General features: G+C 39.8%; 1 long non-coding RNA gene across 10 annotated transcripts in view; it reads right to left on the bottom strand.

Moving 5' to 3' along the window:
* LOC128101831 (uncharacterized) overlaps positions 1 to 25207 on the bottom strand; it is a 246304-nt gene that overhangs the window by 204023 nt on the left and 17074 nt on the right. For all 10 annotated transcript variants that reach the window (XR_008215208.1, XR_008215205.1, XR_008215202.1 and 7 more), the window contains exon 2: positions 17055 to 17175. This is a non-coding gene — a long non-coding RNA (uncharacterized LOC128101831). The remainder of the gene's footprint in view (positions 1 to 17054; positions 17176 to 25207) is intronic.

The following is a 25207-nucleotide window of genomic DNA, read 5'->3' as shown; positions in this document are numbered from 1 at the left end:
TACCTGGAATCCTTCATTCCCCTAACCCCCCCCCAAAAAAAAATGATGCTACTTGATCTATCTAGACATTCTCTGAGAAGCACATTTGCAAGGCTACTTTTCTCAGCATGACTCAGATATCAGCCAAGACAAATAGACTTATCCAGGGCTTGTTTACAATAACTTCACAAAGCATTTGTGTGAGGATATGATAAGAATAGGTAGATATTAGAAAATCTCTTAATGAAAAAAAAAAGAAAAAAGAAAGGAAGGAGCCTCAGTTGAGGAAATGCCTCCATGGGGGGAGGAGAATAGGTAGAAATAAGTTGTTGTTGTTGTTGTTGTTGTTGTTGTTGTTGTTATTTAAGAAAGGCTAGGGAATGAGATGGCTGTACTAGATTTTGTAAAACTCTAGCACTTTCAGGAATCTACAAGGCCAAATGCAAGCACTGGCCTGAAAGCATGCCAAAACGATACCTGTCCTTAGTTGTCACTTCTATTGGACTAAGACAGTACTTAAAAATGCAAGGACCATAGATTGTTTGATTTAACCCCAAAAAGTCTCGTAACAAACAGCAGAAGGAACAAACACCACAAAGGAAGAAAAAGAAACAGCACAAACCCAGTGACAGCTGGAAAAACAGATTTCCAGTGCTGCTGGACTATATTATTTTAAATGTCTACATTTTTAACAAAAAATTATGGAATAACCCCCCCCCCATGGATTCACTGCTGAAGGAAATGACACCCTCACCCAGAAAGATCAAAAGAAAAGTAAACAGCTAATGGTAACCCTCCCCCAAGTAATCCCAGATTCTTTATACCCTAGACAATATTTAAAATATATTCAAAATTCTATGTTTGAGTAATTAGACTTTTTAAAACAATAAGTTTTTTAGTTTTTCTGCAAACTAAATGTAACTAGATCGGAAACACTGGGAACAAGTTTTCAGCACAGATGGAATGCCATAAATATACACAAAAATGATGAAGTGACTACTGAGAGGTTCTTTGTTTAAGACCAAAAGTTTCATTAGACTGACTCAAAAGAGGACATGAACTGGTAAAGAGAGAAGCCATTATACTAAAAGTAGGTCAGTTAGGAGTCTCTCATTTGAGGAATGGGTAGAATACAAGCAAGCACCTGTAGATAGCCAATCAATGGCCATGAGGGAGAAGAGAAACAGAAGAAAGAGAATAGGCAGGAAAAACACTTGGGGAAATTGTGGAGGGGCCCCAAAACAGCTTGACCTCACAGCTGCCATGACAGGCTTAGAGGCCCAGACACAGCTTCTGGCAGGCAACACCTGGACCCAGGAAAATCCATAAGCTGACCCCACACAGTGGGGCCTGCATCTAAGAGGACCTGCACCTGACATTCCAAACATTTCCTATACCCCTAGACAAATGTCAACCAATCAGGGTCCTGAACCCTGGAAATCCTCTCATCTCAATCTCTGCTATGATAAAAAACCTCTGCCTGGGCTCTGGGCTCTCTGCTCTCACTGCTACATCTGACCAACAGAGAGACCAAGCTCAGAGCTTGAAGATAATAAAGGCTCTTTGCTTTTACATATGGGATTAGATCTCCATGGTGGTCTTTTGGGGGTCCCCGTGATCTGGGCATAACAGAAATGATGGATGGAAGCTTCCTAGATCTGGTGTCCATATTCCGGAAGCTCAGTGAAATACATCAGACATTAGAGATCCACCCAAATGCGCCCTGGTCACACTGCCAAAAGTAAGACAAAGAATTGTCATATACAAGGAATAGCTGATAAGACTAGCAATTTATTTAGCATTAGACACCTTGAAGGTCAGAAGACAGAAGGATATTTCAAGATGCTTGGAAGACTCTCAGCTAGGACACCTGTGCTCAGGAAACTTACAGAAAACATAAGCATAAAACAGCTTTAAATATTTAAAAACTAAATGAGTGTGCTACTGGCACAACCTAAATACTCCTACAGTTGGTCTCCAAGATGAAATGCAAGGGCACTAGACAGTAACTTTAAACCACAAGAAGCAATAAGGATCCTGGTAAAATTAACCCAGTGGATAATAAAAAGCATAGATCAGGCCATGACGGCTCACTCCTATAATCTCATCACTTGGAAAACTAAGGCAGGAGGATTGCTAGGAGTATGAGAATATTTACTAAGTTCAAAGCAGGTCTGAGCTACAGTACGTGATTCTACATATATACACACATATTTTTGTTTGTAGCTCCTCTATTTTTCCGTAGGATTTTAAGATCCAAGTATACGAAGCAAAACTTCTCAGTGTGTACAATGGGTTTGGGTAAGTTCAGGATGGACAGAGCCACCATTTGTATTGTATAACAGCACGATGGGGAGGAAAGGGAAAGAGACCAGGATAGGCAAATATTCTGTGCGCTGTTAAAGTGATCTGGGTATTAATGCAGGCGATCTTGCTATAAATTAACATGCCAGTGTTAATTCTCAGGATGAACACTAAGAAAACAAATATAGTAAACAAAAATGCAAAGATATTAAAATAGAGCAGTGGAAAATATTTCACATGAAAAAAAGCATTGTAGATGAACAAAGGCATTTAAAAGACCCCAGACATTAAAGAAATAAATGCGAGAATGACCAACATAAATGCTATCTTACCAATACACTGAGATACAAACACTTTTCTCTTTTTAAATTATTCTCAGAGGAAAACAACCAACAAGATATCACCATAAGAATGACTATTTCTGAAAAGACTTTCAGATAATAAAAGATGCCTTCAAGGATAGGGCAGCAAAAGGAAGTCTTGAGTAGGAAAGTCAGTTAAGTGGTTAAGAGCATTTCCAGCAGATCAGAGTTCAATTCCCAGCATCTACTTTGGGTAGTTTACCTAAACAGATGAGTATGGTACGGTGGTTTGAATGAGAATGGCCACCACAGGCTCACATATTTGAATGCTTAGTCACCAGGGAGTGGAATTGTTTGACAGGATTACAAAGATTATGAGGTGTGACATCTTTGGAGTAGGTGTAGTCTTGTTGGGGGAAGTGTGTCACTAAGGGTGGGCTTTGAGGCTTCAAAAGCCCATGCCAGGCCCATTCTTTCTGTTCTCTGACTCTCTGTTTCTCCCTCTGTCTCTATGTCTGTCTGTCTCTCTGTGTGTCTCTCTGTCTGTGTCTGTGTCTTTCTGTCTCTGTCTCTTTCTCTCTGTCTCTGTCTCTCCCTCCCCCTTCCTCTCTCTCTCTCTCTCTCTCTCTCTCTCTCTCTCTCTCTCTCTCTCTCTCTCTGCCTGCCTGCCTGAAGATCAGGATGTACTTTTCAACTACTGCCCCAGCACCAAGCATGCTGCCATGCTCCCTACCTTGATGATAATTGACTAAACTTCTGAAACTGTAAGCCAGTCCCCAATTAAATGCTTTTTTTAAATGATCATGGTGTCTCTTCACAGCAATAGAAAAGTGACTCAGACATATTCATATGTGAAATACATATTTATAGTCTGTCATGGCAGTATATATTTATCAGACATCTGTATGATACTAACAGCAACACTAACAAGCACATCTCTAGGCTACTGAGAGCAGCAGGTCACCTACCACTCTCTGGATTACTTCTCCTTTGCCTTTGGTACCTAGAAATTGTTAATTGCTTGAAAGTTTAGTCTTACATGCAAAACAATATTTTTTTTAAATTTTAATATTTTACCACCCCACAAGCTATCTGATCATCTAGTTGCTAGACACTAGAATATCACTAAATGATTCCCTGTCCACAAATCTCCTGGAACGCCGCCTAAAAGTCATAACACTTAAGCTATTACAGTAAAACTTGGGCTTTCAAAATAATTTTTCTTTTTTTTTTTTAATTTCTAAGGCCTCTCAGGGGAAACTGAAAATGGCTAAAATCAGAAAGGAAATAGAAAATTAAAGACTTGTGGAGACTCATTAAGAATGAGAATTACATTTGTAAATTTAAATATTATTTTAATTGTTTTATATTAGGGCAATTACTGGGTAATTTAGTCGAACAATTATATTCTCATTGCATTTAAATTGCATGTTACTAATAATACAGAGAAATCTAAGAGCTTGGAAATATCAGAAATGCATTATCATTTACCCTAGCGAAAGGTTTGAAAGAATTGAGGCAACAATGAACAGCTCTTTCTCACACTTGCAAAAAAATATACAGACTTTCAACCACTGCTTGGCCTACATTAGAACTATCAGTAGCTGGGAGGGCCAGCCTCCAGTCACCATCAGGGTAATGCAAGAAACATGGACTTAGGAAAAATTCTTATCTATCTGAGGGCTAGACTTTTTCTATCTGAAGGGAAAATAAGGAAACACGCACACTTTCTGATGGTAACTTTCTGTTTTACTTCATCTTAAAAATGGTCTCTGACTCTATCTCCCCACAGATACATTACACATTGTTACATTCTCCATACAGCCAAGTTACATTCCATACTGTTACATCCCCCACTCAGCACACACACAGACGCACAGACGCACAGACACACACACACACATACACACACACACACACACACACACACACACACACACACACTACTCATTGCTCTTAACATAGTTTCATATCCCCACTTAGTTACCCTGCCCCATGCCTCAGCTTCTTAGACTCAGTGTTCTGCCTACCCTGGTCTTCTGTTCTTGGATCCAACAAGCCCATTCTTCTCCCAGTATCTTTCCCTTGACTTCCAACTTCCACCTAGGATGTTCTAAACACAGAAGCATCTTTTCATATTTCACCTCAGAAATATCTCCCCTACGAGGCCTTTCCTAATCAACCTGTCAAATGTTCCCAGTTACTTTGTCATTAAGGTATTCTATTTTCATCTCATCATTTAGTATAATCTAAACATAGTGTACTTTGATTAGCATGGCTCTGTGTTCTCTCATTAGTGAAAATTGTGGTGCCATGAGGGAGAGACTTAATCTGTTGAAGCTAGCTCCATTCCAAGATGGTAGAACAGCCAGAAGATCCTCAACATATAGTTAGATGGTGACTTAGGGTTACTATTGCCATGATGAAACACCAAGACCAAAAGCAAGTTGGGAAGGAGAGGGTTTATTTGGATTACACTTCTAGATCACTGTTCATCATCAAAGGATGTCAGGATAGAAACTCAAACAGGGTAGGAACCTGGAGCCAGGAGCTGGTGAAGAGGCCATGGATGGGTGCTGTTTATTGGCTTGTTCAACCTGCTTTTTATAGACCCTAGGATCACCAGCCCAGGGAAAGTACCACCTGTAATGGGCTGGGCCTACCCCCATCAATCACTAATTAAGAAAATGCCCTATTTCCATAAGAAGCCCATCCTTTCCTGAACAGAAACAGAGGAGGAGTGAATTAGGAGGTGGGGACAGAGGGAATGTGGGGGTGAGGGACTGGGAGGAGGGGAAGGAGGGGAAACTGTGACTGGGATGTAAAAGAGAGAGAGAGAGAAAGAAAGGAAGAAAGAAAGGAAGGAAGGAAGGAAGGAAGGAAGGAAGGAAGGAAGGAAGGAAGGAAGGAAGGAAGGAAGGAAGAACCCTACAGACTTGGCCACAGCCTGATCTTATGGAGGCACTTTCTAAAATGAGGTTCCCTCCCCTCTAATGACTTTAGTTTTATCAAGTTGTCATAAAATTATCCAGCACAGATGGAAAATCCCTGATGGGTCGATCCCGAGAAGGTTACAAGGTGATATCTGCACACAGTCCACAGATGTAAACTTAAGAGAGAAACTGTAGGTGAACATCGTGGCTGCATGGTTGGACAGAAATTTCAGTAAAAGGCTTTCCTGGGCATGTTTTGGTCATATTAGCAGTATAGGCTTTGGTTTTGCTATTTTTGTTTGCTCCATGAAACAAATGCAAATTAATTTCCAAATTAGCTCATCAGCAGGCAATCACAGAAATAAAGACTCTCATTGGCTATGCTGGTAAATGTCTAATACTCAGCTCTCTTGGTGGATAAAGCTTCAGTCTGTATATGTATTTAAAGAAAAAAAATTTTTAAGTAACAGGTGTCTAATGTGGGGCCTTGATCAGGTTAGGCAATAAAGCTCATATTGTATGTACATTTTGCCAGTTCTGATCATGCAAATACACCATGGCCAATTCCAAGCAACCACCTAAAGTCACCAGCTATAAAGTGCAGAGGAGCCCTGCACCACAGCCTCACCCTGCTCCTCCATGCCTAAGTCAGCAAATCTACTATGCACCAATGATGCAGTGAAATATCTCATATCCATCTCTTCTCTTTTACTACAACCCTGCAGAATTAATTTGTTAGTCATGTGTCAGAAATGGGGAAATAACCTCAGTGACTTGCCCAAGAGAACGCCTCCTGAAAGGGAAAAAACAAGACTTTAAACTAAAATCTCTTTGACATTAGGGTGTTATACCTTTCAGTGTGTCAGGGATGGTAATCCAAAGAGCCAAGAACAACAGAAGAATTTTGAAAAATAAAATAATATTTAAAAGGCAAGTGTTGAGCTGCTTCTTAATATCAGAAGAATTTTCTAAATATCCTGTCTCCCTCACAGATAATGCAAAATTTATTCCTATCTGTGGAGTATATGGTTCACAAGAATGAAATCCTTAAAATAGAAATTCAGAGAAGGATATACAAAAAAACAAACAAACAAACAAAAAACCTTTCTGTGGGGCATTTACCCACCAACCCCACAGTTCCCCAGAGTTTTCTTGAGTGTCAGCAGCAGGAAATATTAGATAGAAGGAGTTATATTGTGGAGAATATTGCAAAGATAAACAGATAGAAAATAAAGGATAGCCTCGAGAGGGCCTGGAACCTTTTCCAATGGGCCCTGACTGTCTCTGCCCCAGGGTATTTATAGAGACGCCAAAGGGTGGAGCAAAAGACCTCCTCCCCCAGCACAGCCAAGTGCAGACCATCCCAGACACCTGCACTCAAGTTCCTAATCATCCTCTCTATGTGGACCTGCTGGGTAAAGCCACGAGGAACCTGAAAACGGGCTCCCACACCTTTCAACTACTCTGTGTACTCCTCCTTCTTCCTTCTGTTTGTAAAAAACACCTATAATTTTAATGTCTTAGACACCAAGGAGTCCAGACTGAAAGAAAAGATACTGAAGAAAAAAAAAGGGGGGGGGGGTATCTTCATGTGATGATGGCTGTAACAACCAGAGGACAAGGTCCTCTGTCCTCTGTCCTTAAGAACAGATTAGCATGGAGAGTAAATAAAGGAACTGGAAAAGTGTAAAAGGGAAATTTAAAGTCACAGAGAATTAGCATCTATGGCTATAGCAACATTGGCGCTTAGACATGGCAAAATAAGGGGAAAAATTACATTATCTCCTGTTTTCAAAATATACTTTCAGACTTCCTGTATATAGAGGAATTCCAAACAAGGATGTTAAAGGAGGGGATGGGGCATTGTGGCTCAAGCTCATAGTCCCAACACTTGGGAAATTGGAGCTTCATGAGTTTCCCCTTGGTACAAGGTAACCAAAGAGATTACCTGTGTCTTCTCTTATAGAACTCACCTCCCACAAACAGAAGCAATGGGCCTTTCCTGTACATCCTCACTGGTTGTTAATTGCCCGATATTATAGCAATATATTAGTCTTCATGCATGAGTAATATGATAATATTCTTTAGGTAATAAGTCAGTTAGAGAGAGAAATCGTGGTTCTAGTCTGACTTGCAAGTTTCAAAATGCTTTGTCCAATGTCTCCATCTGCTGGTCTGTGAAGCAGGTTTCCGCTTCAACAATGCAGCAGCAGGAGAAAAACACTCAAGATGTAAACGTACTAGGGATGTTTCAGATCCAACCCTTCATATGCATTGTTCAAATACTGTTCTTTTCTGTTCAGCTCTTGGTTTTCCCTATTTCCATCATGTGAGTCAGTTTATTACTAATAAATCCATTTCCTGATACTACGTAATAAATGATATTGGATTCTGGGGGAATGAAGTCAGTTTTCACATTCCATAAAGAATTTTATAAAGAAGAAATTTGTTACAACAATGGAGACCTCAAATTAATATTCTTACAATTTCAGAAACAGCTCTAAATTGATGTTTAAATTGGGATGTTTAAATTGATGTTTAATAGGAAAGAGCATCAAAAATATTATAAAGATAGGTCACAGGTTATGCAGGTTATACAAACAAGAATTGGCTATCCAAATTTAGAGTAGGGGCCACTGCCGGTAGTCTAACATTGTGTCAATATTTTGTAAATCAACCACTAAAAATGATACATAAATAATTTCCTCAATCTATTATTTATCATTATATGGATGATATTTTATTGGCTGCTTCTGATACAGATACCTTCGGAAAAAAATGTTTAATGTAGTACAAAAAAAATTTACCCTATTGCAGATTACAAATTTCTCCTAAAAAAATACAAAGAGGAGATTCTCTTAGCTATTTAGGCTATAAATTAAGTAAACTGACAATTCAACCATGGAAAGTACAGATTGGGAGAGCTAGACTGTCTGCTCTTAATGATTTTCAAAAATTATTGGATGATATTAACTGGTTGAGGCTACAATTGGATTGTCTACTCAAAAAATAACTAATTTGTTTCAAATTCTACAAAGCGACTCAAGATTTAAACAGTCCAAGACAGTTTACAGCTGAGGCTAAAAAACAATTAGCCTCGGTAGAACATTAATTGCAAAATGTTTATATGGATAGATTAGACCTTATGAAGAGATGCTTGTTAAACAGAAGGGGGATATGAGGAACCCCCCAGAGATAGACTGAATAATGACCTACTAATTTTAAAATTTTATAAACGCTAATGAAACAGGAACAAAATTGAGTTGCAAAGAATTGCTGAATCGAGTCAGCCCATGTATTATAAATATTTTAACATCAAAATAGTCTAGGGAAAGTGTTAAGTTAGAGCTGAGGTTATACTTATGTTTCCACAGGAGATTTACAACAACTAATTTTTCCAACCTGGGGACAGCTTAAGAGTTTGTGTGACAAAGGAGAGATGATACTTCGCATGACTCACAAGCCTCTAAATACTACAAACTTATTTCTTGTCATGCTTTCCATGGTAACGGTGCAGGTAAAAGGGATGGATCATAATTATTGGGCTTATATCCCCAGTCCTCCAGTTAACATAGCAGTAAGTTGGGGAGATAGGAATATTCCTGTAGTGGTTTAATGAATCTTCTTGGCTACTTGGTTCTTAGGACAACCGAGGTCCCACTCAGCCAATGGAGGTGGGTAAAATGATTGACAGTTACACTGTTGGAGTAAAAGGAATTCCTGTTTGCATGGTGAATGGAATTCAGTGCCTAAAAAATAACCTCTCAAGTGTGGCTATCCATAGTCAATACTACCCAAGATTATCATAATAAGCTTTATATGCTTCATGTGTCTGGTTTTAAAGGACAAGAGATTAAAGCTATTAGTTCCATAAATCTACTGTTCTGTGAGGAGGGTTACCAACAAAGGAATCTGACTGGATACAATGGCGACAGTGTAAGAGTGAGAAACCTCGAGTGCTAATTAATATCTCCAATGGAGACGTCATTGATTGGAGCCCTTATGGCTCCTCTCAAGGAAAATATGATCACTTAGAGTTAAGATGGAAATGGTATAATATAAATGGAGCTGTGGAAATCAGTGCTTCTATTAATGAACCTATTCAGTGGCATGGAGTTGAAATGGCAAGTCCTCTCCTACAATTTGGCGATTCAATTCAGAATAACTTGTGGAAATTGGCAAATGGCTTCCACCCTCTTAAGGTATGAAAAGGAAAATTAAACATTAAAGATGATAAGTACACTCTGTCTTTTAGACTAAATCAAAGCCAGCCCTTCATGGCATGTGTGCCATTGCCTTATTTGCTATTAAAGGGACCTATACAATGACACCCAAATAATTACAGCATCACTTGTGAATGGTGTACCCTTCATATCTGTGTTAATTCTAGTATGTTTTTAAGTTTGACCTTTGAAAGTTTATGTATTCTTAGAGCAAGGTCGGCAATCTGGATACTGGTGAAGGTGTCGAGGCCATGGCAGGACTCTCCTGTGATGAACTTGGTACAGAAGCTCATTGAAAGAATATTAAAAAGAACACATCGTGTGGCTGGACTGGTGGTTACAGTTATTATGGGAATCATTGCATTGACAGCTACGACAACAACAGCTGGAGTAGCGCTTCATAAAGAAATCCAAGCCGCTGAATTCATTAGAGACTGGCATAGGCATTCAGAAGAACTTTGGACTGAACAAAGTAAAATTGATAATGAGATAGTAAATAAGTCAGCTGAACTAAGACAAGCTGTTGTATTGTTAGGTGATCAGTTAGAGATTTTAAAGGAGCAGATAAAACTAAAATGTGATTGGAGTGTTTCTTGTTATTGTATCACACCTTTAAGATTTAATGAGAGCAAATATGATTGGGAAAAGGTTAGAATGCATTTGTTGGGTCACCCTAATGCTTCTCAAATTGGTTTTTGATTTACAGGAAGAAATCAAAGAAACTTTTGCAAAAAAAGCTACCTGATACAACAGGAATGGATATTCCATAAAGAATGCAATTGGCTTTGCACTTTTATTTGACAAGGGAATTTTATCTTGTTGGACATTCCAGTCATTTCATGCTTCCAATCCTGCCATACGTTGTACGGCTATTTTCTTCCCGCTATTTCCTTTGGCACCTTCCCCACTCTTACATCTTGGTACTTCTTCCCAGGACCCTCAAGAATCCTGCTGTTGCTGCTGCTGAGACTTTAAGCAGATTTGCTTTGTCCATAGTTTTGTTTTGTTTTAAAAAAAAAAACAAAAAAAAAAGACTTTCGTTCTCACTGGGGACACATTTTATAGAATTTTTGCTAAAAAAAAAAAAAAAAAAAAAAAGAAAAAGAAATGAAAAATTATGGAAAGCTGTCATGACCTGTCAATAAAGCTTATTGTCTACAAACAATGTCTAAAGGAAGATCAGCAGCAGATCTGGACCTAGTGAGTATATTAGAATTTTTGAGGATTATATACCTCTCTATGATAAAACTCAACACGTTATGGATAGAAGGAATGCGTCTCAGCAAAACAGAGGCAATGTAGAATAAGTCCATGGCTAGCGTCACCCCAACGGGGGTAGCTGAGAGTTTCTCATCGAAATGTTACGTGACAATCACATCAGGAACTAGAATCAAACAAGCATGCTCACTATCACCGTTCATTTCTACTCAGCATGAAACAAGTAATCCAATCCAGAGCAATCAGGCAAGAGAATGAATTGAAAGCCACCCGCATTAGAAAGGGCCAAGAAAAAAAAAAACTTTAATGAAGCTGATAATTTTGACAAGTAGTTTAAAGGAAATTGTAAGAGGCATGTTGACTACTATTGAGGTTTTATCTGAAATCCACAAAGTAATCAGTAATAACCCATTCTGTGTAAACACGACACGACAAAAACCATTTGAGCATGTAAGTAACACCATTATGCCTTTCAATGTCAGTCTTATTTTTATATTCACTATCAACATCCCAGCCAAGATTCTCATTTCCTCACATTTGGGTTATGGCACAACCTTCCTATTTTCAGTGTATTATACATCATATTCACAAATTAGTATCTGTTATGTCCAAGGTTAGTAAAGATGAGACCAGTTGAAGATCCTTAATTGGCTCCTGTTTCAAACAGGATTGATCCAGACTGATTATTCTGGTACTATTCGTTTATAGACTAACTTCAGTTGGTATTATCACTTCAGTCCTCCGCAGTTCCCCCATTCAATCCTGTCGTCTCAGTCAGCACTACCACCTTGCATACATTTCTGCATCTGCACTTTGGCTATGTATATTGCCAGTACTTTGTCATTCCGAATACCCTTCCCACTGCCCATTCAAGCCTTCCCAGTTATTTGAGGTCAACCCTTGGAGACTATAACAGGGAGAAAAGCATGGTATGCAGCCAGGACATGCTGCTCAAAAAGGCAGCTTTCCATCAGAGATGAGCTCCTTGGAAGGCATGGCCGAGGGGATACTTAACAAATGAATATCACTGGAAACAGACAATTCTCAGATTGCATGGAAGTGGGAGAAGCAAAGCCTCTGAGATCTGATCAAGTGAGTCATTAAATCAGGTGATCTGAGCGAATAAAAAGTCATAAACTGAACGAGAGTGAATTGGGGAACACGGAGCATCCATGTTTCAAAGTCCAGTTCAGGACTGTGACGATGTGTCCTCTCTAATTGCCCCCTTCTTGTGGTATAACCTGCTTTGAAGCATCAGAGGACACCAACTCAATGCCTTGTCCTTGAGTTAGTTCAATATATTCTCCTCCAGGATCTACTCAGAATGCCTCAGCAGATAGGGGTTGTAGCTGCCTCTGACACCATGGTATCTATATACCTTGATCTGGGAATGAGCCAGATGGTAGCCATTAATGTATTTGTATTGTGGTTTTATTTTAACTCAGCCTTTCCACTTTTATTTAAGCATTTGTGTTCATGTCTAATTTGCCATTTTTAGAATCTGACATTAAAATGTTCTTCACTATGAAGATTTATATTTTATTACATCAACCTGGGAATCTGGCACAAAAATATGTGATTTTTTTACTTGCCTCTTTCTTTGTGTCTTTCACATCATGCATCTCAATCTCATTAATTTCCCCATCCCTTCATATCCACCCTCTGCTCTTGCAACCACCTCACCAAAATAAAATAAAGTAAAATTTAAGAGAAAAGGAAGAAAAGGAAAAAAAATGAAAGAAAGATTTTGTCATGGAAGCTGTAATGTAACACAGTGAGTGATGGGGTATGCTCCTTAGTCCATATATCTTTACTTGCAAGTGCTCATTGCAAAGAGTCATTGGTTTAGTTTAGGTCTCTGGTTTCTGCTACACTATCGATACTGGGCTCTCACTTGGACTCCTCTTGGATATCCTGTTGTTATCCTGTGTCATGGAGATCCTGAAGCTTTGGATCTGCAGGACTTGCCTGGTCATGTGCTCCAGCAGTTCAAGGATGAGGTAGATGTTGGGGTGGGCCAATTCATAACCCTGGTTCTGGGTCTGGGTAGTTTCAGGTCAGCCCATCAGCTCTTCCCCAACCCTACCACCAGGGTGAGCTCTCCAGCATTGCCCTGACTGGTTCACCCTATGTAACAAGGAGCAAGGGGCACGGGCAGTTGTCCTGTGTTCACACTCTCAGGGCCAGCTCACACACACCTATACCACCAGAGCCAGCTCTACTGTGTTGCCCAGGTGAGGTACAGGGGGACACTCTCCCAAGCGCTGCAGCTGGTGGGGGGCAGGGATAGCTCTCCTGCTCTTATGACCTCAAGGCCAGGTCTTCCAACTGCCACAGGTGGCAGGCAAGGTGTTGTTTGAATCTCAGATGGTCTTACAGTAAAAAACGCGAAGCCAGATATTGGGGTGAAAGCTGAAAGGTCAGAGAAACCGCAAGCCACAGCCAACCTCACCTAGCCAACTCCTCAGCAGATTCTGTTTCCACAAATCCTCAGACTGAAAGCCTCTGAGTTCTCACCGAAAGAGTCTCAGTTGAACTGCTTTAGTTCCTGTTTCCTCACGCCTTATATACCTTTCTCTGACCTGCCTTCACTTCCTGGGATTAAAGGCGTGTATGCTTCCCAGTACTGGGATTAAAGGTGTGTGCCAGCACTGCAAGGTAATCTTTCCATCGCCCACACCACATTATGGCAAATGAACGGCAGAGCCAGATCACCCATGCTCACATTCTTGCGGCTCACCCATGCCCTGCCAACAGGGTCAGCCCTTCTTTGCTACCCAGGAGAGGTGTAGGACCCACTCTCCTGAGTGCTGCAGCTGGTGAGAGGCAAGGCCAGTTCTCCCTAGTATCGCAGCCAGTGAGGGGCAGAACCAACTCTGTACAACCGTATCCTCTTGGTTTTCCGTGTTATCAGGAGCCATCGACATCAACACAGACCACGGCGGCAGCAGAGCTATGGACCCAGACATGGGGACTGCCAGCAGCCTAGGCCCAGACAACAAGATGGCTCCCAGGTGGCTAGCAAGTCACCCACCTCATCCCACTCCCCATTTCCTTCACTTCTTCAGATATGCCTCAGACTACAGGGCATGAACCATTCTGTCTCTTTCTCTCTCCCATACCACACCATACATTTGCTCACCATAATAGGGCCCAACAACCTGGTGCCACAAGGCATCAGGCCAGCCCATGCTTTCCCCTCTGTGCCCAAAGCATGCTAACCTGGGCATGCAGGTGGGTCTCTTAATCTGCTCAATGATCAAAATATGTGTTCTTTACAGACATCTAAGCACTTGTAGCCTGAACAGAAATTGATGTGTTATTTCACTTTTCTCTTTAATTGGGCCCAAAATATAAAATAGTCTCAGATTCTTTTGTGGGACAGTCCTTGAATGTGTCCTTACCTGAGAGAATAGGTGTAGAAATTATGGTTATAAAATTACATTAAAAATACTGAGTGGACTTAGGAAAATGATGTATCTCAGTTAAAATTATTCAGGATAAGCTGGAGAGATGGCTCAGTGGATAAGAGCACCAGCTGCTCTTCCAGAGGAACCAGGTTCAATTCCCAGGATGTATTTGCTAGCTTAAAACTGTCTTTAACTCCAATTACAAGGGATCAGATGCCCTCTTCTGGCTTCCACAAGTACTAGGCATGCACATGGTCACAGACGTACTTGCGTACAAAATACCAATTCACAAAAAAATAAAATTAAATTTAAATTTAAAAAATATGTAGAAATGTAGGCCATGCTGGTCAGAAGAAAGATTGGGATCCCACTGCCACCTCTTCTGACCCCACCACCTGCCCTGCTGCTGGGCCCCATCCCCACTGGCCTCAGGCAGATATTCTCTGCTCAGGTACAGGCCATGCCACGTAAAAGAACAACTATACTCTGGGCCATGCCAGTCAGAAGAACAGGTGCAGGTCACACCAAGCAGAAAAACAAATCACACCAGCCAGAAAAACAGATAGACAAACTCAGGCAGAGACTCACTTTAAGACAAATTGCTAAATGATCTTATTAATAAAAACCCAGAGCCAGATATCGTGGTGAAAACTGAGAGATCAGAGAAATAGGACAAGCCACAGCCAATCTCACCTTGCTGACTCCTCAGCCTCCAAAGAGAACTACTTCCTGTATACCTAGCCTTATACGCCTTTCTGTCCCTGACATTTCACTTCCTCTCTCCACCCAGCAATATCACTTCCTCTTTATGCCCAGCTCTGTCACTTCCTGTCTGTCTGTACAGACCTCCATGGTTAGTGCTGTGATTAAAGGCATGTGCCACCATGCCTGGCTGTTTCCAGTGTGACCTTGAACTCACAGAGATCTGGATGGATCTCTGCCTCCCAAATGCTAGGATTAAAGGCGTGTACTACCATTGCCTGACTTCTTTGTTTAATATAGTGGCTGGCTTTTTCCTCTAAACCTCAGATAAACTTTAGTGGGGTACACAAATAAAATATCACCACACTCACTATTGGAACAGAATCCACAGAAGCCACCAGAACTCCAGATAGGTGCCACCAATTCCATACACATACCAGGACATCCTCCACTCTCTCAGTTCACTTAACACTAGGTACCATCCTCAATCCCCACTCCACTTCTCTTTCTTCACTGTGTCCCACACCCAACTTTAGTAGAAATCCCCTGTGGGACCAGAGCCATCAGAAATCCTTCCCCCAAAGTCTGATGGAGACTGCCTGCTGAACCAGAGATCATATCGGCTGCTAGAACTCCAGGCCACAAAGGCCAGAAGACAAAAGAGGAAACAGAAACCAAGGAACAGAACAGCCAACCAACAAAGACGAACTCAGAAATTAGCACCTAGACCTACAATTACCCCAATTGCAGATTCTTAGACTGCAGTATAAGAACTCAATCAACAACAGCCAGGGCACTATGTCACCACCAGAACTCAGCTATCCTACTATAGCAATCCCTGAATATTCCAACACAACCGAAGCACAAGAAAAAGAAGAAATGGAGCTAGCAGACGTTATGAATCAAATGGACCTAACAGATAGCTACAGAACATTTCACCCAAACACAAAAGAATATACATACCTTCTTCTCAGCGCCTCATGGAACTTTCTCTGAAATTGATCGTGTACTCGGCAAGTCTCAACAAATACAAGAAAACTGAAATAACTCCTTATATCCTATCAGACCACCAAAGATTAAAGTTGACTTTCAACAACAGAAATCATACAAACTTATGGAAACTGAACAACTACTGAGTCAAGGCATAAAGAAAGAAAGAAATTAAAGACTTCCTAGAGTTCAATAAAAATGTATGCACAACATAACCAAACAATGAAAGAGGTGCTAAGAAGAAAGTTCATAACACTAAATGCCTACACAAAAAAATGGAGAAATCTCATACTAGCAACCTAACAGCACACCTGAAAGCTCTAGGACAAAAGAAGCAAACGCACCCAAGAGGAGTAGAAGGCAAGAAATAGTCAAACTGAGGACTGAAATCAATAAAATAGAAACAAAAAAAAAATACAAAGAATCAATGAAATAAAGAGTTGGTTCTTTGAGAAAAATCAAGATAGAAAAACCCTTATCCAACAAAACTAAAAGACAGAGAATATCCAAATTAACAAAATCAGAAATGAAAAGAGGGCCATAATAATAGACATTGAGGAAATCCAGAGAATCATTAGGTCATACTTCAAAAACCTGTACTCCACAAAATTGGAAAATCTGAAAGAAATGGACGATTTTCTCGATAGATACCACTTAACAAAGTTAAATGAAAATCAGTTAAACAATTTAAATAGACCTACAACCACTAAGGAAATAAGAACAATCACTAAAAGTCTCACAACAACAAAAAAAAAAACCCCTCAGAGCCAGACAGTTTTAGCACAGAATTCTACCAAATTTAAAAGAAGAGGTAATACCAATACTCTTCAAATTATTCCATAGCACAGAAACATGAGGAACATTGCCAAATTCATTTTATGAGGCCACAATCTCCCTGATACCCAAACCACATAAAGAGTCAATGAAGAAAGAAAATGAAAGAATGATGTCCCTTATGAACATTGATGCAAAAATACTGAATAAAATACTCACAAATGGAATCCAAGAACTTATCAAAAAGTTGATCTACCACAATCAAGTAGGCTTCATTCCAGAGATGCAGGGATGGTTCAACAAATGAAAATCTGTCACTGTAATACACCATATAAATAATCTGAAAGAAAAAAATCAATCATCTCATTAGATGCTGAAAATACCTCTGAAAAACTCCAACACCCCCTCATAATAAAAGTCTTGAAGAGATCAGGGAGACAAGGGGCATGCTTAACCATAATAAAGGCAATTTACAGCAAGCCTATAGACAATATCAAATTAAATGGAAAGAAACTCAAAGCAAATCCACTAAAATCAGGAACGAGGAAAGATTGTCCATTCTTTCTATACCTATTCAATACAGTATTTGAAGTTCTTGTTAGAGCAATAAGACATGTAAAGGAGATCAAGGGGATACAAATTGGAAAGGAAGAAGTCCAAGTATTGCTACTTGGAGATGACGTGATCGTATACATAAGCGACCCCAAAAATTCCACCAGGGAATATCTTCAGCAAAGTGACTGATTACAAGATTAATTCAAAAAAATTAGTAGCCCTCTTATATACAAATGACAATCTGGCTGAGAAAGAAATCAAGAAAGCAAAATTCTTCACAATAGCCACAAATAACACAAAATATTAGATGTAACTCCAACCAAGCAAGTGAAAGACCTGTATAACAAGAACTTCAGATCTTTCAAGAAAGAAATTGAAGAAAATATCAGAAGATGAAACGATCTCACATGCTCATGAATCAGTAGGATTAGTATAGTAAAGATGGCCGTCTTGCCAAAATCAATCTACAGATTTAAGCAATCTCCATCAAAACTCCAACACACTTCTTTATAGATCTTGAAAGAACAATACTCAGCTTCATATGGAAAAACAAAAAAACCCAAATAGCTAAAACAATCATGTACAATAAAAGAACTTTCTGAGGTATCACCATACCTGATTTCAAGCTTTACTACAGAGCTATAGTAATAAAAAAAAAATGGCATAAAAACAGGGAGATTGATCAATAGAATTGAATCAGAGACCCAGATGTAAATCCACATTCCTATGGATACCTGATTTTTTTTTATAAAGAAGCCAGAAATATACAATGGAAAAAAAGAAAGCATCTTCAACAAATGATACTAGTCTAACTGGATATCAGTGAATAAATCCATATCTATCACCCTGCACAAAACTCAAGTGCAAGTGGATCAAAGACCTCCACATAGAACCAGATGCACTGAACCTGATAGAATAGAAAGTGGGAAATAGCCTTGAATGGATTGGCATAGGAGACAACTTCCTGAACAGACATCAATAACACCAATAACTAGGTGGGATTTCATGAAACTAAAAACTTCTGTAAGGCAAAGGATACCACCAATAGAACAAAACATCAGCCTACAGAATAAGAAAAGATTTTTACCAACTCCACATCTGAGAGAGGACTAATATTCAAAATATACAAAGAATTCAAGAAACCAAATAATCCAATTAAAAAAAAGAGGTACTGCTCTAAACAGAGAACTGTCAACAGAGGAATGTTGAATGGCCAAGAAATGCTTAAAGACATGTTAAACATCCTTAGCCATCAGGGAAATCAAAATGACTCCAAGATTCCATCTTACACCTGTCAGAATGGCTAAAATCAAAAACACAACTGACAGTTCATGCCAGTGAAGATGTGGAGAAAGGGGAACACTCCTCCATTGCTGGTGGAGTGCAAATTTGTACAGCCATTGGAAATCAATATGGTAGTTTTCAAAAGACAATCTGGAATCAATCTATCTCAAGACCCAGCTCTACCACTCCTGGGCATATACCAAAAGATGCTCCATTCTACCAAAAGGACACTTGCTCAACTATGTTCATAGCAGCTTTATTCATAATAGCCAGGAACTAGAAACATCCTAGATGTCCCTCAACTGAAGAATGATAAAATGTGGTACTTTATACAATGGAGTATTCCTCAGCTGTCAAAAACAATGACATCATGAATTTTTCAGGCAAATGAATGGAACTAGGAAAAGTGATCCTCAGTGAGGTAACCTAGACCCAGAAAGACAAACATGGTATTTAGTTACTTACAAGTGGGTATTAGCTATAAAGTAAAGGATAACTATGCAATAATCCACAGACCCAGAGAAACTAGGTAACAAGGAGGGCTCAAGATCAGTGTGGAGGTAGCATGACCTCTCTGGGAAGGGGAAATAGAATAGAGATCATTATGGGTGGAGTGGAAGAATGTGAACAGGAGGGATTAGGTGGAGGGAGAGAGTACTGGGAGAGACAATTGGAATTGGTGGATGCATATTTGGGACAAGCTAGAAACCTAGTATGATGGAAACTCCCAGAAATCTATGAGGGTGAACCTAGCTAACACTCTGAGTAATGGAGGTTACAGAGCCTGAACTGGCCATCTCCTATAACCAGGCAAGACTTCCAATGGAAGGATTGGGACACCAACCCAGCCACATATCTACAACTTGTCCTTCCTGAAAGATGTGCTGGGGTAAAAGTGGTGCAGAAATTATGGGAGTGGCCAAACAATTACTGGTCCAGCTTTAGACCAATGCCGCAAGAGGGAGCCCACTCCTGATATTGCCTGGAGGGCAATGACCCAGAGGCTAAATAGCCTGGAACCAAATACAACTGACAAACACACACACACACACACACACACACACACACACACACACACACACACAGAGTCAATAAAATGATTACTAATGATATTCTGCTATACTTGTAGATTGGTGCCTACCCCAAGAGAGGCTTCATCTAGCAACTGATAGGACCAGATGTAGAGACTCACAGTCAAACATTAGGCAGAGCTTGGGGAATCCCAAGGAAGAGGAGGAGGAAAGATTGTAGGTGCTGGAAGTGTCAAAGACACCACAAGAACACAGCCCACAGAATTAACTAAGCAGAGCTCACAGGGACTCACAGAGACTGAATTGACAATCAGGAAGCCTGCATGGGTCTGACCTAGGTCCACTGCATATATGTTTTGGTTGCATAGCTTGCTGTTCTTGTGGGACTCCTTACGGTTGGAGAAGGGTTGGGGCTGTCTCTGACTTTTCTGCCTGCTTTTGGGACCCTTTTCCTCCTACTGAGTTGCCTCATCGAGGCTTGATATGAGGATGTATACCTAGTCTTATTGTAACTTGTTATGCCATGTTCGGTTGATATCCCTAGGAGGCCTGCTCTTTTCTGGAGGGAAACAGAGGAGGAGTAGGTCTGGGGGAGAAGGGAGGTAGGGGGGAGGGACTGGGAGGAGAGGAGAGAGGGGAAACTGGCCAGGATGTAATATATGAGAGAAGAATGGATAAATAAGTAAATGATAGTCAGTGACAAGCATTAGAAATCAAGTCTGGCCCACTTAAACAAATGTATTAGGTCACAAGGTTAATTTTTTAATTCAAAATTCATGAGAAGGCTACATAAGAAAACTCAGAAAATTTGGACTCTAACAGTCCAAATAAGGACCCAGCAGAGCTCCATCACCAAGGTAACAGGTTCTGGCCACTTTTTGTACCTCTACATTCAGCTTGCTCAGTCTCTCAGTATTGGGGAATAAAACTGTCCTAAGCAGATTCATTTGTTCTTTTCTTTGGTGGACAGAGAGTAAAACATCTTGATTGTCCAAAATCAGGAGAGGTGGTTTGTCCATTGAATTTTATCCTTTACTGGAGGATGACCACTGAAGTTGTTCTCCACATAAAGGACAAAAAGAAAAACCCATGAGGTTTTAAAGAGCAGCATTTTAAGATCAGCCAAGTATATAATCAGTTTACAGAAGTATACAGATGGAAGGATCTTGCTCCAAATGATCTATATCAATTGGAATTTTATCATAGACTTTATCCTTGAAGCAAGATGGTTCCCACAGAATGAGTATGGGTTTGGAGGCAGGAAGCATAGCTGAGCCAATGACAGGTACACTCAGTGGGCATCTAGCTAGTTAAGGATACCTCCAGGACTGACCCCAACTTCACTCAGACATGTTTTGAGGCCATATTTTAAAGCCCTTACTGTTCATATTGATAAAAAATTTTATGTGAAGAGGTATTGCACAGTAGAGGAAGAAAAAAACAAGTGAACAAAACATGGCCATGTGTTCCTGACCCTGACATCTGATGCCCAGGCTTTTCTAAACCAAGAGACATTAGTTTTACATAGACATGACTTCATAAACATAAAAACCATGTAGGTAAGTTGCCTAGATATTTATCAGATATCTCCAAAGAATGGCAAATATCTTAGAAATGTGTCTCGGTTTTGTTTAGTTTTTTTCTTTAGTGTCTGGATATGCTTGCAGTCTACAAAGTATTTTTTAGATGACTTTCACTCTAGAAGAAGAGAGGAAATACTTTAAGATTAACACATTTCCTACCACTCACGAGTTTTCTTATTTTTCTTGCACCATATCTTATGGACCTTAGATGTCAGCACAGTCTTGTCTACATCAAATGAAGCAGTCTCATTGGTACAAACCATGCAGGTTAGTCTACCAAAAAAAAAAAAAAACCTATATTAATTGCATGAACCCACAAAGCATTGCAGTTACATTGTATTTTGGTCTTTTGAATAGTCTTTGTCTTCAAGTTCCTAGCACATTTAGAAATGTTCTCCCTCAGCAAAAGAAGGGAAGCCAACAACTGATATAGTTTCTGGAAGTATTTAACAATAATTTATCAGATATTCCTAGTGAGATCAAAGATGTGGATGGTTGTTTTTATGATTCTGGAGATGATTCTACTGACAGTGAAATTATTAGACCTGTAAAGAAGTGCAAGGTGGTGGTGCTTTCAAGTGATTCCGATACTGATGAAGATACTGAAAATTGTTGGTCTAAAACTGACATACCACCACACTTACAAATGTTTGAAGGTCATGCTGGGGTCACTACATTTCCACCTCAATGTAAGTCTGTACCCTCGGTGACCAATCTCTCTTTTGGTGATGAACTGTTTGGGATGTTGTGCAAAGATCTGTCCAACTATCATGATGAAACTGCAATGAAACACAAAACACCATCTAGAACACTAAAGTGGTCTCGTTACACAGAAAGACGTCAAGAAATCCTTGATCTAATTATTCTGATGGGTCAAAGAAGAAAAGATAGCTTGGAAGACCATTGGTCAACAGATCTTTTGATATGTACCTCTATATTCCCACAACAATGAGTTGCCGTAGATTTGAGCAAACAGAGACATTCTGGAATTTCAATGATAATGCCAAAATGGACAGTTTCTCAGGGAGACTTTTCAAGATCCAACCTGTGCAATATTATTGCATGCATAAATTTCAAACAATATACAAACCGAAGCACCAGTTGTCTTTGGACAAGTGAATGATTCCATGCAGAGTACATTTAAAATGCCTTACATATAACCCAGCAAAAATAACAAATTTTAGTTTACTTGTTCGGAGGGTGTGCAAGACTGACACCAGCTATATCTGCGATGTGGAGATATATAGTGCCGAAAGAAAGAAATTGCAAGAAACTATCCTTTCAGTCCTTGGACCCTGTCTTGGCATCTGGCACCATATTTGCCAGGACAGTGATTACAATGCTACATCTGCTGCTGAATTACTGCTACAGAACAAAACTAGAGTCTGTGGGACTATTGGGGGGAGTGCAGGCTTACCGCCAAACTTGAAAATGAAAACATCAAGAATGAAGAAAGGCGACATAATATTTTCCAGAAAAGCTTATATTCTTCTAGCATGGACATACAAGCAGATTGTCTGAATGATATCAATAATCCATGACACTTTTGTCTCAACAACAGGAGAAAAATAGAAAAATGGGAGAGAATGTTATAAAACCCACCTACATCAAGGAATACAATGGCCACATGAAAGGCATTGACTGTGCAGAACAATAATTCCTCTTGGGTTGTTCCATTCTAAGAAAAACGATGAAGTGGGTGGACAAAAAAGTAGTGCTGTACCTTGTAAACTGTGGACTTTGCAGTTCATTTAGAGTGTGCAACATCTTCAATCCACAAGGAAAATGAAGTATGAACAGTTTCTTCTATTGGTGGCAAGAGATTGGATAAGAGATGACAATAATGAAGGCTCTCTGCAACCAGAGACAAACCTGTCCAGCGAGGTACAAAAAGAGCACCTCGAAAATATCCACCCCTAAAGGTTGTCTGGTGATATGAAGCAGAATGAACCTATGTGTATTCCAGAGAGTGGAAAGAAAAAAATCCTACAAGACTCTGAAGAGTTTGTCCCGTCCATGGAAAAAGAAGAGAGTCTAAATACTTACGTAAATTTTGTTTGGTCCCTCTTCATAGAGGAAAATGTACCATATGTTTAAAAAGCACTAAAAACTTTGTTTCATTAGTTGTTTAATTGTTTAATTAGCTGTTTAATTGTTTTAGTAAATAAAAATGTTGTAATTATAGAAAAACAACTCCTAAAGTTGCACCATGATCTGTAATTATGATGTTTTAAATAACATGCAGTTTGCCCAAAAATGTATAGTTCCTGGTGTATGTCTTAGAGATTTCCATGCAGTACAAAATACGTTAAAAATGATAAAACAGGCCGGGCGGTGGTGGCGCACGCCTTTAATCCCAGCACTCGGGAGGCAGAGCCAGGCGGATCTCTGTGAGTTCGAGGCCAGCCTGGGCTACCAAGCGAGTTCCAGGAAAAGGCGCAAAGCTACACAGAGAAACCCTGTATCGAAAAACCAAAAAAAAAAAAAAAAAAAAAAAAATGATAAAACAGCCTGGAGGTGATGGCACACACCTTTAATCTCAGCACGCAGGCAACAGAGGCAGGCAGATATCTGTGAATTCAAGGCCAGCCTGGTTTATAAAAGAGAGTTCCAGGACAGCCAGGAGTGTTACACAGAGAAACCCTGTCTCCAAAAACCAAGGGGGTGGAGGAAGAATGATAAAGCAAAAACTACATAAACTATATGAGAACACAGAATGACTTATATACTATGTTTCTCATGTTTACATAAGTTGTCTGGTTCTATTCACCCAAAGAGTTCTAAGAACAATACTTAGTCTGTAAGAACATTCCACCTCCCCAAGTCTTAGCAGTGGGGCTTAAATCTCTTGTATATTCTTGAGAAGAGGGGGAAATTACATGTTACTCTTAGAATTTAACATTTCAGATATGGCTCTAACACGTTATCCAGAATTGAGGAAGATGTGTGATGTTGCTGGTGAATATGATAAACCTAAGCAGAGCATAGTGAAGGGAAGACAGGAAATCTTTGGCATTTCCTTTTTTACACACAGTTCTTATCCAAAGAATCAGGAAGATTTTCTTACACTAGAACAAAATCAATAAATGGTAGCCCTTGTTTAGTATCTTAATGAATGCAAGGTCCTGGGTCTGTCCTCATTTCAAAGATGAAGAGGCTTTCTCAGAGAAGGAACAGATATCACTATGTTGCTAGCCACACAAATCACTGAGTCATTACACATGTAGAGCTCAATTCCTAAACATAGTACTCATTCAGTACAAATATCTTAGGGAGGAGCATCTAATACTTGTGACATCTTACATCTTGGATCAAGGGTACTACAAAAGAAGACTGATTTGTTTACATTTTTATGGTCTACTAAGGATTGGGTAGGAGATGAAGCCACATACGTCATTTTCCCTTTTTATTATTTATTTATAAGAAATAATAATTCTCAGCCGGGCGGTGGTGGCGCACGCCTTTAATCCCAGCACTCGGGAGGCAGAGGCAGGTGGATCTTTGTGAGTTCGAGGCCAGCCTGGTCTCCAAAGCGAGTTCCAGGAAAGGCGCAAAGCTACACAGAGAAACCCTGTCTCGAAAAACCAAAAAAAAAAAAAAAAAAAAAAGAAATAATAATTCTCATTTGTTTACTTCTTTGTTTATTTATTGATTCATTTTATGTCCCTGCATGTATGCATTTGCATCGCATGTGTACAGTGCCCAGGAGGCCAGTAAAGGGTATAGAATCCTCTAAAATTGTTGTTACAGAAAGTTATAAGCTGCCCAATGCCAGTGCTGGGAACTGAACTCAGGTTCTCCGCAACAGCGAGTTCTCTTAACTGCAGAGCCAGTCATGTTTCTCAGTTAATTTTTAGTCTTTGAGGTTCTCCTTTTGTAACACTGGACAGAATGAACAGAATTATATGAGACCTGCAAC

Source organism: Peromyscus californicus, unplaced genomic scaffold (assembly GCF_007827085.1).
Source record: "Peromyscus californicus insignis strain IS unplaced genomic scaffold, ASM782708v3 Scaffold_7__1_contigs__length_154581171, whole genome shotgun sequence".
Taxonomy (NCBI): Eukaryota; Metazoa; Chordata; class Mammalia; order Rodentia; family Cricetidae; genus Peromyscus; species Peromyscus californicus.
This window is presented reverse-complemented; position numbering and strand designations above follow the sequence as displayed.